The sequence below is a fragment of the Myotis daubentonii genome, chromosome 4, assembly GCF_963259705.1.
Source record: "Myotis daubentonii chromosome 4, mMyoDau2.1, whole genome shotgun sequence".
Lineage (NCBI taxonomy): Eukaryota > Metazoa > Chordata > Mammalia > Chiroptera > Vespertilionidae > Myotis > Myotis daubentonii.
Window position 1 is genome coordinate 61,921,622 of NC_081843.1, and position 12,182 is coordinate 61,933,803.

The following is a 12,182-nucleotide window of genomic DNA, read 5'->3' on the forward strand; positions in this document are numbered from 1 at the left end:
GGAGGAAAGGCTGTGACGGCCCCAACCCTTACCCTCCAGGTTCCTGGTCACCTTAGGGTTCCAGGATAAACTGTCCCCCTACCCCCCTCTGTGGTTTCAAATTGGCTCTTGGAGACAAAGGGTGTGTTCAGCTTCACGCATGAATGAAGAGCATATGGAGAAGCAAGCCTCACTGACCGCTGGGAGCCTCACTTCCCCAAGCGATCTCTCCCACGCCCCTCACAGAAAGCCCTCCACCGAAAAATCAATCTCCTGGTCTTTAAGTCAGAGGTTGCCAAGCGTGAGCTATGACGGGGGCTCCAATCAGCAAACAGGGTCTGAGCAGCCGGAAGGAGAGAGCTGCTCTTTAAAAGCTTTTAAATGCTGTTGTATTTTTAAAACCACTTACTGAAGAGGTGAGTTATTTCCTACTCCTCCTTCCCCAGAAGCACAGCCATTAAGGTTACCTGGAAACCTGTCCAGGAAGCATGTGGCAAACAGCAACCATGCAATGGAAACATCCCGATCCGTCCTCTAACAGGAGATGCTATCAGCAAGGTCACATGTGGGGGGAGGTGGGACAGGACTGTGAATCAGCGCCTGGCCTGGCTGGCTACTTGTGCATTTGGGAAGGGGCACCTGGTTGGTCGGAGTTGGAAATGAGAGAACGAGCTGAAGACCACCCCATGGGAGGGGAGTAACGCGGCTGAGAAGGCCCTGCGTCTGCTCCGGGGGAGCTTCTGATCTGGTGGGCATGTGGTGTCCTCGGACAATGGCATGAGAACAGTTTTGGGGGTTTTTGTTTTAAGTTTCAGAAGCACAGTAATGTACCATGAAGAAATGTGTGGTAGGGGGACAAGAAGAGCTCACCGTGACGGTAATTTTGAGTGAGGTCTTGAGAGACAATTAGAACAGCAAAGAGCACATGAAACAAAATAACTAGAAGATGCGTGTTGGTAGGGTGGGAAATGTAGTGTTGTTTATTTTGATATTTTAATTCGTGTGGCTATACGAGTGGGAAGGGGAGATGACTTCTCTGTTCTCTTCATAACCTTAGCTCCAGACTTTTGAAAAAAACCCTTCATGTTAGGAAAGCATTTTCTGCTGGGTTTGCTTTTCTTTTTTTTTTTCTTTTTTTTTCTGTTTCTAATGTGTATTTCCAACCAACACCCTTTCTATGTCAGATGAGGTGATAAACTTTGTAATTATAGAGGAGATGCAAAGCTGTGACTCAGCTGTTTCACCGGCAGCTTTGCCACAGACGCAGGGCTCCAGGGCTCCAGCTGGCATGAAAGAAGCAGCCGGAGAGAAAACGGTGCATGAATACTGGCTGCGCCCATTCCCTTTTGCTTTACCCCAGAACACATCCTTTTCCTGATTCAGCACGAAGAAAGGTAACTAATGAAACACCTGTAATTCTGGAAGATAAGCTATCTGCAGAACTTGTGAAAATCAGCTGCAGCCAATAAGGCAATCTGGGACAATTCCCGGGCTTTCCACTCAACAGTCACCAGTCCTACCGGGGCATCAGGGCGTCTGCGTGAGTCAGTGAAACATGGTCACAGATACTTGAGCAAACATGGAGAATTAGACACTAAAAATATAGACAGGAAATCGCCACAATGCAAACAACCCCCAGGAAGGGGAGAGGGGTGTGTGATAAAGCCTGGCTGGCATGCCAGATGCCTCTCAAATTACGTAAAACCAACGCTGTCAACTGAGAATATTGAGCAATATTCTAGCCAGTCTCCCTGCCTGCGCGTTTCACAATTGCCAGATTCATCAGGCACCATCACCCCGGAAGCACACTCACCGAGCACGGGGGATCGTGCCGTGGTCTTGGCAAGCCTTCTCGAACCGTCGGAGGTACTCGGCCTGAGCATCTCTGAAAACGGAATAAGGCATTTATCAGACCTGCACCTGATCGTTCCCAGTTACCTCATCAAGGATGAGGCAGGAGTTTAAAGACATGAATTGGAAGTCAAACGCCTTAGTTGCACCCCCGACATACTATGGTCTCAGAAAATTTACTGAAGTCCTCTGTGAGTCTCAGTTTTCCCATCTCCAAAATGATGTAAATCTGCCTTAACTCTTCTACAAAGTCAGATATTAAAAGTGCCCACCAAAGCAAGTTTCCTCATGTACTCCTGTCGTGTACAGATAACAGTTTGGTGGGGAGTTGTTCTTCCTGCGGGTTTTGCCTCACTGTCCCCTACCACCCTGATGCGTTGGAGTCAGCCAGGGTCTGTGACTTAGCAAAGTTTCCATTTGCATTTGTTTCCTCTCTCACCTAAAACATATTACACGCAAACATACACACTCGTAAAGAAGCAGAATTGATTTCTTTAATCCCTGTATTGCTCCGAGTGAGGAAGAAGAGGACAGAATTTACATCACACGCCAAGAATTACTCATAACATGTCATACATCCACGAGGATATACTGCACATATGAGCATCATTCTTCCTGTGTGACCTGAGGGGTGGGGATGGGGATAGGGATGAGTTTAGTGGGACAAAGCTAAACTCAGCTAGACTTGGTTTTCAAAGCGTTTGGGGTTTTTTGTTTGTTTCTTTCTTTCTTTGTTTACTTGCTCAGCTGCCTGAAACGTCCCTATCCTTGCGTCTGAAAGGTACTCAGTGCTCGTCCGTCCTGCTGGCCCCCATCCAGTTCCACTAAAGCAAGAGGTCAGCAGGGCAGCTGAGATCAACCCCCACCCGGGCGCTGGAAGGAAAAGAGGCCGCAAGCAGTTTCCTCCCTCCCCTTCTTCGGGACCAAAACCAAAAGAGAAATGAAAGCACAAAAAAGTCAAGCAGGCATTGAGATTTCTGGAGGAGAACTTTGAGGGGACAAGGTTTGAGATGTCACAAGGTGAGAAAGGGTAGTGGCTGTCAGAGGAAAGAACTCCTGGGGAAACAATTAGCTGAAACTAGGAATGGGAATGCGGGGAGCTGCTCCTGGGCCCGTTTCCCTCTAAAAGTGGCAGAGAAGGGTCGGGAGCAGCACATCAGACAAAGGCAGGTAAGAGAATCACCTTGTCGGGCCCAGGGACGCTCCCAATGTGCCTTCCAGCTCAGGCCGGCCGCCATTCTCCTCCCTCTCTGCGGACGAACGGACAGATGGAAAGCTTTCCCAGGCCCCTTCCTCCTCCCAAGTGAATGCTCTTCAGGGGCTTCACCTGGTGGGAATCCAGGTTTATTCAGCCTCCTTCTTGCTCTCTCGCTCAAACCCTTCCAAACCCTCCTAGGACCCTTGTTTCTTCCCAGTTCTAACTCCCCCGCATCGTCTCCCCCCAATATCAACGTTTTGACATAATTCTCGGAACAGATGGACTCCGGTCACCTACAGTGTTTTTTTCTGTATAAAAAACTCTCGGCCTGGGCCAGTCTCCGTTCACTTCCTCTTCACCTTCATGTCTTGCTCCCTTGACTGGTCCAGTCATCCTTTCCATGAATAATCCCCTCCGAGGCTTCCTGCCAGAGAAGTATTTTGCAAGTTTCACTTGTAAAAAAAAAAAAAAAAAATACATTTCTACCCAGCATCGGTTTAAACATGTAAATAATACATACGGTTAACCAATGTTTACAGCCAAGAGCAGCACAAATCTCAAAGAATAAGTCTGTCCCGAAATGCCCCAGTCCCTTCAGTTTGCACACACACTTGGGCGACCTGACAGTTGGAGGAATGGCCCACAGGGAGGGGAAGGACAGTGCTGACGCTGGTTTACAGAAAGTGAATCTGAGTCACGGCAAAATCCTGAAATTTCACATGAACTCATTCTGCCTGTAAAGGCCCCGGGATCAATGGGGAGGAAATGCGAACTCTCCAGGCAGGCAGAAGCCCTTGGCTTCCCAGGGTGCGGTGACGCCAGAGCCCCGCTGCTTCCGACAAAGACCCCCGTCAGGCCGGTGTGTCACCGCGGGCGTTCGCCTGGGCCCCGGCCCCGCGGGGGTGCGCGCGGCCCCGCTTCCCACTTCCCCGCAACCGGCCTCCTCGGGGGACAAAGGCGGAGGGGCCCCGTCCACGTGGGGGCGCAGCGCCACCTGCTGGACGCCGAGCGCTCGAGCAGCCGCCTGGAATGGACCTCGGAGGCCAAGAAGTCCCAACAGTGAGTGCCCTGTTTGCTTTCAGGCAACTCCCAGGCCTGACTGGGAAAACAAAAACAGTAGCAGAAATATGCATCCTTTGTCCAAAACCGTCCGCAGCGCCGCACGCGAGCATTTCCTCACGACAGCACGCGGTGTGGCGTGTGTGCCCGTGCATGTGTGTGGAGGTGGTTGTGCATTGGGGAGTGTCTGTATGTAACCTCTCAAAGGTAGGAAAAGGGCTGCCCTTGTCATCCTCCTTGTGGGATGGGTAAGGAATTCTACAGTTGGCAGACTTTCACATCAATGATGCCACTGAATTAAACCCCCACTACGCTGTCCAAGTAGGAAAAACAGCCTCCACCAAATGAACTGGCAGCACCTTAGCTCTCCCAGAAGAATTACTCATAACCTCACCACCTTGGAGAATGACAACTAACTAATGACTTTCCCCCTTTTTCAAAAGACTTCACCCGCATGGAAACAGAGACGGTCACAACCCCCAGCCAGGCAGACGGGCCATCGGTATGGAGACGAAGGCTGTGTCTGAGATGAAGACAACGCCAGCCAGCCAGCTGTGGGAAGAGAAGTCTGAAATCCAACCTCGGTGGCTGCCTAGCAGCTGTAGAGGGTGTCAGAGAACACACGAGCAGGCGTGTGTCGGTATTTGCCAGAACCTCCTTGGCTCTTTAGAGAGGAGCTCACGTCGTCACAATCACGAGGTGACGTTCCCTGCCTGAGAGGCTACTAACCTACCACCAGGGACATTTCTGAAGCAGGAGGCTCGGGTGTTCAGTGAGCGGCACCACCGCTTTGTCCACGTGGAAGTGTTTGCTGACAGTTCTAGGAACACCAGTGGATTTCCCTGACCATTGAGTAATAAAAACTACCATATGTGCCCTAACCGGTTTGACTCAGTGGGTAGAGCGTCGGCCTGTGGACTGAAAGGTCCCAGGTTCGATTCCGGTCAAGGGCATGTGCCTTGGTTGCGGGCACATCCCCAATAGGGGGTGTGCAGGAGGCAGCTGATCGATGTTTCTCTCTCATCAATGTTTCTCACTCTCTATCCCTCGCCCTTCCTCTCTGTAAAAAAATCAATAAAATATATATATATTTTAAAAAACACTACCATATGGTGAGGGCTTACTTTGCTAGGCAGTAGGCTAAGTGCTTTACCTTTTTCTTTTTTTCATGTAATCCTCACAACTGCTCCATAAGATACACAGCGTGATCAGCCTTCTTTACCGGTGAGGAAGCTATAGCCCAGAGAGGTCAAGGCCTGCCTGAGGACACACAGCTCAGAGGAATACAGCCAGGACCCAAGCCCAGGTCTCTCTGGCCCAAAGACTGTGCTCCTGATGTTTACTGCTTCCCACTTGTTTGTACCCTGCTAGGCCCTGACCTATGGTATATTTTACTGTTTATTTCAGGGCCCAAGTGACTCATCAGCCACATGACACCAGTTATTTTCACTGACCCCCTGGGTAGGAAAGCAAGGCTTCAGGACAGAGCTTTCCTTCACTTTGTTTTGAGCTAGGACAACAGGCTGGGGAGTGGTTGGAACACATAGTTCTGGGTCAGAGGTCAGGGGACAGCCTGGACAATGACAGCAAAAACAAACAAGACCTGCACTACAGTAGCTCTCAGTGCTGCGTGGGGGCCCGCAGGCTGAGGCTGGTGCACGTGTCTCTGAATGGGACGACAAGGTCTGAGGGCGGCCTGGCCCGTCCGTGGGCAGCTGGGGAGGATGAGGAAAGCACGGTCCTGGATTCAGCGTCCGGTTCTGCCACATACCAGCTGTGGGACTGTGGGCAGACACAGGGAGCAGCCGACAGCAGTGTCATCTCTGAGATTGCAGGGCTTCTCCCTGCAAAGTGGCAAAAATGACACCTACTACGCTGAGCTGTTGTGGGCAGCATGAACCGTCATAGGGGAAAGTGCTGCCATGCTCCAGGGCTCTGTAGAGATTGAGCTGCATGGTTATCAGTTCCACGGAGAATAAAGGTGCTATTATCCTCTTTAATTCTGGGCTCTACTCACATGAGACATGACAAGGGGATATTATTCTCGCAGTCTTGCCCTCTCGTGAACGCTTTCTCGACAGATTTACATAGTTTGAAGTTTCCACGAGGCAGTTGACCTGAGCGGGTAATCAGTGACACGCTCATCACAGCTGTCCTGCGCAGCCCAAAGTCACGCTCACCAACACCAGTGCTCTTCTCCCCAGTAAGCCAGCCGTCCTGAGGGCAAAGGAAACTCCAGGAGTGCCCCATGGTCCACAGAGGATAGGTTCCCAGTGGATCCCTGAAACCACAGAGAGTATTGGGCCCTGTACAGGGGAGGGCACAAGTAGGCTTACAGTTGTGAGTATGTGAAACACAGAGTTTATTCTTATATTCTTATTTATTAACTAGTGGCCTGGTGCACGAAATTCATGCACGGGGCGGGGCGGGGGGATGTCCCTCAGCCCAGCCTGCACCCTCTCCAATCTGGGACCCCTTGGGGGATGTCCGACTGCCAGTTTAGGCCCGATCCCATAGGACCGGCAGTCGGACATCCCTCTCGCAATCCAGGACCGCTGGCTCCTAACCACTCACCTGTCTGCCTGTCTGATCATCCCTAACCACTCTGCATGCCAGCCTGCTCACCCCCAATTGCTCCCCCCCGCCGACCTTTTCACCCCCAGCTGCCCCCCTGCCAGTCTGCTCACCCCGAACTGCCCCCCCTATGGGCCTGATTACCCCCAACTGCCCTCCCTTCCTGGCCTGATCGCCCCTAACCACCTCTGCCTCGGCCCTGCCACCATGGCTTTGTCTGGAAGGACGTCCGGAAGGTCTCCCGGAAGGTCTCCTGGTCTAATTAGCATATTACCCTTTTATTATTATAGATTATTGTGTTATTTCCATAGGAACAACAGGGGTAAACCTAGTTTTGCCCCACCCTGTATATACTATTTTTCCTATGCATATGTATCTTCTTCAATAAAGTTTAATATGTTAGGCACAGTAAAAGATTAACAACAATAACTAATAATAAGATAGAACAATTATAACAATATGCTATAATAAAAAATATGAGAGGTTTCTATCTCTCTCAAAATATCTTACTTTACTATATTCATCCTTGTGATGTGAGATGACAGAGTGCCCATGTGGTGAGACGCAGTGAGGCGAATGCCGTAGGATTGTGACCTAGCGTTAGGCTGGCCCTGCCTGACGTGACTAACGGGTCAGGGCACACAGCATGGAAACGCCAACACAGTGGTGGCTCAGGTCATGGGCAGGATAGAGCAGATGCCGCAAGATTTTATCAGGCTACTGTGACCAGCACACAATTTAAACCTTACAAATTGTGCGTTTCTGGAATTCTTTTTCATTTACTAATTTTCAGACCACAGTTGACCAAGGGTAACTGAAACCTCAGAACGTGAAACTGCAGAGAAGGGGGACTACTGTGGTGCCCGGTTTACCTCTAAGGCCCTGAGGGGCACTGGATGGATGCAAGTCAGCCGGAGTCTCCCTGTAGGAGCAGAGACGCTATACCCCAGCCAGCCTCTCTGCTCCCTGGCCCCCAGGGAGAGCCCAGCCCCAGGGAAACTGGCATTTTGCTGGGTGACACAGGCCTCAGCCTTCAGAAAAAAGCCTTTTGTCTGAGAGGTGCTGGGGGGACACCACACACTGCTTCTTCCTAAACTGATTTTTTCCTTAATGGAATCTAGACCCTCGAAAGCTATTTCAACTGATTTGAAAATATCCTGTATGACAGGTGAAAAAGCAGCCAGTCGTATGAATGTCCATCATTAGGGCAATGGTCAAGTATAGGCTAGTGTATCTATGATGCTCATGAGTTTACCAGCATGTGCAGGAAGAGTGCAATAACGTAAAGGAAGGCTTGTGTGAGGCTTCGGCGTGAAAAATAGAGATGAAAGCTGCGTGCTGAAGTGTAGGATCCAACAATAGAAAAGATAAATGGTAACCCTAACCGGTATGATACTGTAATGATGGATGCATGGTCTTATTTATGCATTTGTCAAAGCCTACAGAACTATACCACACAAAGAGTGAACCTTAAAATAAATGATGAGCTTTAGTTAATAATAGTGTTTCAATATTGATTCATCAATTGTAACAACTGTACCAACAAATTCAGGATCTTAATAACAGGAGAAACTGTGTGCAGGAAATGAGGGTATATGACTAATATTTGTACTGTCTGCTCAATTTTTCTATAAGCCCAAAACTGTTTTAAAATATGAAGTCTATTACTTTTGTTAACTAAAAATAAATAAACAAACAGGAGGAAATAAATCAAAATGTTAATAGTACTATTTTTGGATGAGAGATTATGGCTCATTTTTTTTTCTCTTTCAATTTTCTACATTTTAATTTTGTTTATGTGTCACTTGATCAATCGGATCAAACAGATGTACAGTTTTATGTATATATTTTTAAATAATTTTTAAAATATATTTTTATTGATTTCAGAGAGGAAGGGAGAGGGAAGGAGAGATAGAAACATCAATGAGAGAGAACATTGATCCGCTGCCTCCTGCACACCCCAACTGGGGGATCAAGCCTGCAACCCAGGCATGTGCCTGGGGATCAAACCGATGACCTTTTGGTTCATGGGTTGATGCTCAACCACTGAGCCACACCAGCTGGGCAAATGTATGGTTTTAAAATCTCGTCTGGGTGACTATTCTCAGAGGCAAAAACTGTATATGCTCACAGTGGTCAGCTGCCTAGTCCTTTACATACAGTAGGAACTTAATAAATTTGGGGAAGAAAACATTAGCACCTTTAAATGTCTTCAACTCCTGATCTGAAAATTAATTGCCTCATGGCTCAGGTGAAGGCAGCAGATTAAAGTAATAATTGTGAGAGGAAGGAAACAGAACCTTCAAGGAGTAGCTGGGTGCATCATTGTATATTAAAAAATCTCTTAAGTAGAGGCCTGTGTGAGCACCTTGACAAGCATCTATTAAATGGCATCGATAAGCAGAGGGTGATGGGTGCTGACACAAAATAAGAAGCATTGATTCTACTGTGTTCTACTGTGAAGAAGTTGCGGCAGCAGAGTTGGTTTGAGAATTGGGGATGAGAATTGTGCCTCAGCCCTGCAGCAGGAAGTGGGGCCTGTGTCCAACTCCTGGCGCCACCCACAGGCCCCGGAGCAGCACAGGTGGAGGCACTGGAACTCGGCTAGACCAAGTGGCCTTGGGTGCCTCAGACTCATCGGAGGAGGGAGAAACTCTGAGCCGAGAGACCCTTCAAACATTCTCGTGGCAGCGATGTGGGCGTGTTTCCCTCTGGATTCTCTAGTTTCTTCAGTGTTGGTTTGGGGAAGGAGCTGCAGCCATGCCAGATGGACAGTTGGCAAGAAGCGAGATTCCAAGTGAACAATTAATTTCAACTAAAAGTACAGTTGGCAAAGGAGTAAGTCGCATGGGAAGCAGAGCTGGTCCCCAGCTTGTGTGGCCTGGACGCTGGCTCTACCTGAGTGACCCGCCGACCACCTTTGCCGTACAGTCCCCAGCGGTCTCCCACCCGACCTGCAGGAGCGGGTGCTCTGACCATGGGGCAGTGGCCACTACGGTCCCGAGCTCACCGACCCCATCCATGTCTGTTTAAAGTTTCTGCGGCACTTGGCGGCTAATTCAAAATTGCCCAGGACCTTTCTGAATTGCTCGGTTGAAACATGTGCTATGATTTCCCGGGCAAGTAGAAAGAGAGAGTGAATATCAGCTGTGGGCTAAGCTCCCCCGGGAAAGCCTGGAGCGGCTGCTGCCAGTGTCGCCCTGGTTGACCAGGTGAGCAGGCGCAGGACCAGAGCTTCAGGTTACACCCAGCAGCAGGTCTAGGAAACAAAAGGGCCTTGTTCTGTATCACCTACTGAGAAGTGTCCTCAATATGGTTGGGAACAAGGGCCCACTCTGTGTGCTGTGCTGGGAGTTTGCGTGTGAGACTAAGGCCGTAAGCTTTTGAAACAGGCCTCGCAGACACTCATAGACCAACAAGCGACTTTTTAACCCTGTTTGCTTAGAGAGTTATAATTTTCAAAAGTCCATAAATTAGAGAGAATCAGAATGAAGTCTTTCAAACTTCAAAGTGTCTGATCCTGAACTTAGACTTGAATATATCAACCTCTTTCCCACTGGGAGGTTCCGAATCCTCCCAGCGATTCCTCTACGTGCCAAATGAGGTGTTCCTCACCACCACACCCTTCTTACAGACTGGGGTTAGAAACTCTATCATCTGAAGTCCATATATTGCCATATATGTATACTTTTATAGAGATATAATTTAAAATTTTCAGTGACATGTTGTTCTTATAATGCACACAAGATACCAGTGAGTGAATAAGATAATAGCTATCACATATCAGTGCTTTACATATACTCATTTATTTATGCCCGTTAACAAACAAAACAAAGACCACCAGAGCTAATAAGTGAAGAGATGGATGGATAATGGATAGATGGATGGATGGATGGATGAGTGGGTAGATGGATAGATAGTTAGATAGAAATAAAAAGCTATTGATTTGCCAGATAAAGGAACATCAGCTAGTGGAGAAATTCACTAAGTAGAAGTTCATGACAGGGAAGAATCAGACTTTTCAAAGTGCTAGCTTGGGGGGTAGTGTTTTCTGCACTCAGCTTTTCTAGAAAGAAGATAAAAATGAAAATATTATGACTATTGTGACTACTGCTACTACAAATAATAATAATAATGGCTGCTTCTCATTGATAAGTACTATTAAGCACTTTATCTATATTTATAATTTTTATTTGTTTGAATATATAACACATTACTTGTCAGAATTCGAAGGGTATAAAAGCAACACAGAAGTAATACATTATATGTGTATGTACATATGTATGTATGTAAGTATGTATATGGTAATTTTCTTTCCCTAGGCCTTGGTTCTCCCCAAAGGCCACCATTATTATTAGCTTATAAGGTACTCATTCAAAGTAACAAAACAAACATGTAGTCATATACTGTAAATCACATAGGTAGATAGAGATATAATCACAGATAGATATTTTCTAATGTTCTTCTCACACAAATTGTAGGGTCCTATGATACTATTCTATATCTTATTTCTTTCAGCCAGTTACATACTTAAACCTCCTTCTCCTTAATGGTTACACGGTATATATTTCTGGATGTACCAAATTTTTAAAAAATAGGATAGGAAATTTCTTACAGATTTTTTCCAATCTCCTATATTTGTAGCGCCCTGTAATAATAACTAGTGTTCATTATGATGACACTGACATGTCTTTAGAATCATTAAGAAGGGGCTAAAATTATTTTGTGTAATTTTGCTTTATTTTCAATGGAACTGTTTTTGGAGATTGAAGATTCCTGAGTGCTTTTTATCTTACTAGCCACCCTTTGGAAAGATTCCCGACATTCATCACACGCACTCTCAATTGCTGCCGCTAGATGGTGCTCCAACCATGACATCTCTACCTGAGCCTTAGGAGCCTGCTTGTAGCATAGCATCCTGGGCCAGGCCCCACTGGATCAAGGCCAGTCTTGAATAAAATCTCACCACAAGAAGTATGTCTCTAAACCCACCAAAGTTTACACAGAACCCTGGAGTGAGCATGACAGTGGCAAAGCGCTCTATTCAGGAAAGTAGAACTCTACCTACGGAGGTAAGACCAACACAAGTGGGGGCGAGGGACGGGCCCAGTCTTTTCCTCTTGCTGAGGCTTTTAATAGTAACTTAATCTCCGAATCCAGGGGCTGGCCCGGTGGTGCTGAAAGATGAGGTCATGATCCAGTTCACACAGATATCTTCCATGACTGTCCAGTCACCACGGCCTGGCAGCATGTGCACTAGGAAAAGAAGGCCGGTGGGGAAGGACCAAAGTGGGGCGTAGGCCTGCGCGGGCCCTGCCTGGTCTGTGCTCCGGGGGAGCAGCTCAGCCTGTCAGCGCGGGCGACTTGCTGCAGATGCAGAGATCCAGACTCCCCCAGTCTCTGAACAAAGTTTCTCTCCCATTTCTGAGAGTCCGTTTAAGTTTCCCAAGTAAGCTTGGAGCCACTTCCCCAAAGAAGCACATGGATGTGCCCGCTTCAAAGGAAGACAAATGCATATCTA